Genomic DNA, 6330 nt, shown 5'->3' with positions numbered 1-6330 from the left:
TTTCCCTTAGTCTTCTTGCCTAGTCAGTCTTTGCTCTTGAAAAGAACTGAATATGAAAACGTTTGGAGTTTTCCAGAAGAGTTCAGCCTGAGGCAGCTACAAAGCAGATGGAATTCCAGCGTAAATAGTTAAAGTCTGGCAAAGTTTAATGCAACATAAAAGAAAGTCTTTAATAACAAGCAATGGTACTAGCCAAATCTTTATAAATCCTAATCTGGTTCCCTTTGAAGTCAATGGTAAAAGTCCCAGTGGGAGCATTAATGCTAAAACTTTGTAATATAGTAAGCAAGCAAGCACAAGTTAAAAATGCTTTCGTGGATTGGACAGCAATTACAAATGAGAATATCTCTCTTATTACAATGAACATGAATATACAATACGCATTTACTATTTTGACTTCCATTTTAAAAATGTACACAATTAAATCTGTGAAATTCCTCTTTGAAATTTCTCTGACTAATGTGGTCACATGCTGGACTTCCAATGTCATGGAAAATGGAGAAAATTGATAAAGTAATTGTTTATGCATGTAATGCTCAAAATGACTTTCCACTCACTTGAAAAAGCAGTGTTCTTTGTTGTGGCTGTAATGAGTAGCAGCGTTTCAGTTTCTAAGCATTTTATATATATGTTCAAAGTAGCACAAGAAAGAGGAACATAACCTTTTTACCTTTTTCCTTTTTTTTCATTTGTTTTTCTGAAGATCACAAAGGACTCTTTCATGTATGGAGTAAGATAGGTTTTAAATTCTCGTATAGGGTAAGTTACAGTCTAATAGCCTTTGGTTATATGGCTAGTATGCAAAAATAACAAATATCAGGAAAAAAAATGATGAAAATAAGGAAAAAAAAAAAAAAAAGAGCCCAGACACTGGCAACATACTGTAAGATTGTGGCACAGGCTGTTCAAAGTTCACAAAACTAAAGGCAGATTTTTGTGGGTCTTGTGGATTATGTAGATGGAATCTCTTTTTCAGAATTGCACTGTGAAGTTATTGAAGTCCTGCAACCTTCTGCATGGATCTTATTTCCTAAACTGTAACTTCGGACATAAACATGGACAATGACACTCAAAATTTCTTTTTTTTCAGTATAGTAATGAGATATCTATTTGTGCTATCTATGTATTTTGGATATACTTACCTAGAAAATCATCCTGTAAGTCGTATCCCTCCTGGCTATTTTGTTACTTTCCAATGTTAAAACAATATATATATCAAAAAAGCATAAAACAAAACAACAAAAAAAAGCCCACAACCATCATTTTGCTTGTATCATATTTATCTTGTTTAACTCTTTTTTGATGCATGTAAGTTAATATGCTATAATTGATATCATTATGAAAAGTAAATTATGTGACCATAAAAGTAACAAAAATAGTCTCTAATAATGTTTTTCATGTTAAGAAATTCCATTTTTTGATGCCCTTTGGGAATAATAAATTGTTTTTATTTTTTATTCCAAATTCCATAATGACTCTTCTGAATATCATAATTTTTAAAATAAGTCATTTCCTTTACTACTCTCTCCTTATCTCCTTCAGGAAGAATCTGAAGTTTAAATTTCTTATTTGTGATCTGACTTTTGTACTGGAAAACTCAATAGCAATGTTAGTCTCATTCATGTTGATGTAATTACTATCAGAATAGAGTTCAAAGCTTCTGCTGCTTGTTGTAGTGCTTCAGTTTCTCATTAGTCAGTACACAGAACTCTCCCTGGAAAAATATTGGTTCCTTTCTGACAAATAAAATTGTTTCCAGGTTAATCTGACCTAACTATATTAGGTAAATTAAAAATTCATTTTCTATTCCATTTTCTTAGTCATCAGGATTCCTGAATTTCTACTCACTATAAACTGACCAGCTGATTCCTAATGCTTTCACGCTTATTTTTTTTTTTTAGGACACACAATTTTCATTGTTGCTTTTTTAAAGGACTGTTCTCTTTTTACACAGAACTTTTGCTTAAAGGACTGAGCTGTTTTTCATTCCCAGTTCCCTCATAGTTGATCTCTTGTTCCATTCAGAATATTTTCCTAGCTCCTGTCATAAGTTATCTGGTTCAAAGTTACACAATGTGCAGGGTTGTAATATTCTTCTGTGGAAATGCCCTATTGAAATTCAAAAGTGCTCACTTTGAAAATTACTTCTAACAGTGCAACCACTGTTGAGACAACAGTGCTTTTTCTGGGACAATTTTAGAGTTGTCATTTGCTTCTATGATATAATTAAATAGAATAGTTCAAATAACCGAGAGCCAAGCCTGCTCACTGCTATAAACTGATCCTTGGGCAATAACTTCCCTCCTCTCTCCACCCAATTTTTTTTTCCCAGGCATCACAATTTTCTCATATTGCCAGTGTTCTGCATCTATCTTCTCCTATACAGGAAGAGGCCTGCATCTCTTATGCTTTTACATTGCAGAGCTAGTGTTGCCTTCAGATTCAGTGATTCATAATGGAAACATACTGCTCTTGCCTAAAGTATAGCATGCAGTGGAAACACCAGTATATCTTTTATCTTTTATGGAAAGCCTTGCTAAGTAACAAATAAAGATGAATAACTAATTTTGATGGCTCTTATATGTGGAACATCCTTAACTACATCATATTCTGACAACATAGCACAGAGGAAACATCAGTAATATAAAAACATAGTAAAAAACACATAGGAATCCCTCTCATATTTCAGTTTACAGGACATTTATTGCAGTGTCATTAGGCAAGAGTGTATTATCTGTCATAGGTATTCAAGAGACATCTTCCCTTCAGCCTGCTAGGCATGAGCATCCATAGAAGACTTCTGTAACACTGACTGATGCCAGGCAGGATTCGGAAATTCATTCCTCTAGAAACAAAAGGAGGCCCAGTGTGACATGTACAGGCAGATGAAATAGATAATTTTAAAATTTTAAAAGGCAGAAACTAATGCTACATACATTTTCTTCTAAATTACTGTATAATGGAAAATGTTAAATATGAAAAACAGAGTATTTATTGCTTGTAAGTGCAGGTAACTTGAAAGACTTTTACAGCTCACAGTAAAGTCCTACAAATGAGACTTTTGAGGTGGCAGTAAAAGATAATTTTTTTCAAATTTATGGCCCATATCCTGAAAGGCATTTAGGGACCTAAATGATAGAAATTAGACCCTGAAATAGTGTTCTGGATCTCAGGCTAACTACCACATGTTTACTTATCCAGTTAACTTCACTTTCAGAACATGTTCCAGTACCACTGAGAGTAAAGTCCTATAAGATTATAAGTTCTATAAGATATTAAGTTCTTTACTATGAGAGAGTGGTGAGGTGCTGGAACAGGCTGCTCAGAGAGGTTGTGGATGCCCTGTCCCTAGAGGTGTTCAAGGCCAGATTGGATGGGGCCCAGGGCAGCCTGTTCTAGTATTAAATGGGGAGGTTTGTGGCCCTGCCTGTGGCAGGGAGGTTGGAGATTCATGATCCTTGAGGTCCCTTCCAACCCTGGCCTTCTGTGATTCTGTGATTCTGTGAAGATCAGAAAAGAGATCTCCTAATTTCCAAGTAGTTTTCTAATTGATCTACAGATAATAAAGTATAAGTGGACCAGTGAGATGAGCAGAGCTATGAAAAGCAGCCTGTGATCCTGTCCTTTGGAAGCTATTAATTTTAGGATAGTACAAACACAAAGTGTTGATCACATTAATTGTCACCATTATAATATGGGCTTGAATATATTCCCTATTAACAATGACTTCTTATAGGGAAAAAAAGCCCATAAAACCAAAATTTATTTAAAAAAAATTGTCTGCATCAGTTGTGCGAGATGTAAAACAATTTAAATTTAATCTTGTAAATTGGAAAGCCATTTAATAATACCACTCTGAAGGTATAACATGTAGAGAGGGATACATTTATCCCTCCAGAATCAAGAATAAAAAGGAATGGAAATTGAAAAAAATTATATATAACAAAAAACCAGAAATATTTTATGTTAATGAGGCACAAAAGAAGGCAAGGAAAAAGAAGTAAGACTAACATTCTTCAGTAAGAAAAGGTGAAGAGTTTAGAGTTATGTTTTTTCCTCAAAGACTATGTTATTTTCTTCCTGCAGATCCTTTGTACTCTTTTCTGCTGTAGCCCCTAATTGTTTGTTTGTTTATTTTTAAATGTTCTGAAAGCCAGCCACTGGGCTGTCAGATTAAAAAACAGAAGAAAAAAACAACAACATTCAGATCCTGTCTGAATTGTGAAAAAAATGTTGGTAGTGAAATTCTGCTAGTTTTAATCTATTTATTTATTGCATGTCAATATATATAATAAAATAGTCCTGGATTTTACATTTTTCTGCTACAGTGCAATGCCTGAAGTTGAAAGAAAGAGGAATATGAAAATGTTGTGGATTTACATTTACAAACAGAAAAGAGTGAGCAGCAAAATAAGAAGAGAAAGCTGAATTAGAAAGAAATCAATAACAAAATGAGAATGGAATTCTATATGAAATGAATTCTGGCAGAGTTATTTAAAATAAAATAAAACTGGAAATGAGATCATGCATTTAAATTGTTCAATAACTACCTCACTAACCAAAACTGTCCACAGTTTAACAGTTATTATTCCTAATATACATCTTAGAATTACCCTCACAGTTCATTATTTCACTTGACAGCAGTATTAGATGCAAATAATTATTTTGCTAATATCTGTCTTACTTGAGATTCATATAAATGTTGCGATTCTCTAAAGTTGGGAGAATCAACTTAAATGTAGTGCTGTATGATTTTTTGTTCTGTTTTGAGTTGCCATTGTCATAAATTTATGTTCTGACTATAGTAACTAATTCCAAAGGAAAAAAAAATCAGTTTTTAGAATTGTATTTTCATCTGTGTTATGTGGAAGAATTCCTGGAAAGTCTGTAGATTATACTTGGACCACTCTGGCAGTGTTTCGCCCTTCATGACATACTTGTGTAAGAGTGAGAAGCAGCACATGCAGTTTCCTAATTCTGTGTTGCAAGATACTGATTGCCTGTACAAATATAGAGGTAAATGTCTAAGATGTCATCTTCTGGAAAGATAGTATAAATAAAGCATATATTTTACTTTAGTACTTTTCATTATATTAAGAGGAGCTGGTGTACATGGGTCACTTGCACATCAGAGTACTCGAGGTGCTCTCTGACTCTACTCACATGAGCTGTGAGTTGAGGGGGCTCAGGAAAGGAGGCCAGAGCCAGAGGGCCATATGGGGGTGCCCAGACAGCCCTGAGCTCTGCAGCCTTTGCAGATGCAACTTGTGGAAGACTAACATTACCAAGAAATCCTGAGGATATCTGTCAAAAAAGACTTTCACAATAACTATGTCCAACCTTAATGACGCTCTGAAAACTTTTGATCAGATCTCATCTGAGATACCAGAGAAAGAAGTTTCCTTTGATTAACAATGGCTGGATTTTACGTAATTTAAAGCAGGAAATGCCATGCTTTATTTCAACATAGATGTAAACAGAGCAGTAATGTCTGTTATCTGCAACTCATGTCAAACTTTTTTTTCAACAGTACTCTAATCCAAAATCTTACATACAAAACTTCAAACACATAACAGAAGTAAGGGAAATACTACTGTTAGGATAATATTACACCAAAGTAAATGATAAAACAACAACAACAACAACAACAACAAAAGAACTCTGCCCTGTTTTTCAAATATTTTCACCCCTACAACATGAGTGTTTAAAAATTATGCACAGTGGACTAGCTTGTATTTAATAATTTCATTTTGTGAAGTTCTTTAAGACGTTTTCTTACTGAGACCTACCGTTTCTCTGGGTAAGGTTTTCCAGACCAGACAGCTCTAACACAATGCAATGTGGCTGCATTTTACCAAATATTATGATTTTCTGTCCAAGTTCTTTCTCAAGGTTTGATGCAACATGAAGTAGAATTAGTAGGTATGTAAGCAAAATGATTTTTTTCATTACCAAAGTAATCTGAAATGATTTTCAATGGGAAAATTTAATTAAAAATATTTTCAATAGTGATGTGCTGTATTAAAAAATATCTCCAAATGAAATAAATAACCAGGATAAACGATAAAGAAAATTTACTATATTCACAGCACGTTATTGTTGCAAGGTCCATTTAATATTGGGTCAAATATAATATTTATTTTTAATAGTTTATACTGAAATGCACCCTTTGAAGTACACTGAGAAATGGCAATGAGGATTTGACAAGAGAGTAAAGGATGAAAACTCATGGGAACAAGACTTGTCAAAGACTGATGAAATGGAGTACGAATCAATATAATCATGGATGCTGGGGAGAAATTGTTTGGAGTCACCGAACAGAAAACATAT

Source organism: Meleagris gallopavo, chromosome 1, assembly GCF_000146605.3.
Source record: "Meleagris gallopavo isolate NT-WF06-2002-E0010 breed Aviagen turkey brand Nicholas breeding stock chromosome 1, Turkey_5.1, whole genome shotgun sequence".
Classification (NCBI taxonomy): domain Eukaryota; kingdom Metazoa; phylum Chordata; class Aves; order Galliformes; family Phasianidae; genus Meleagris; species Meleagris gallopavo.
The sequence above is the reverse complement of the archived record's forward strand: the minus strand, read 5'-3'. Positions refer to the sequence as shown.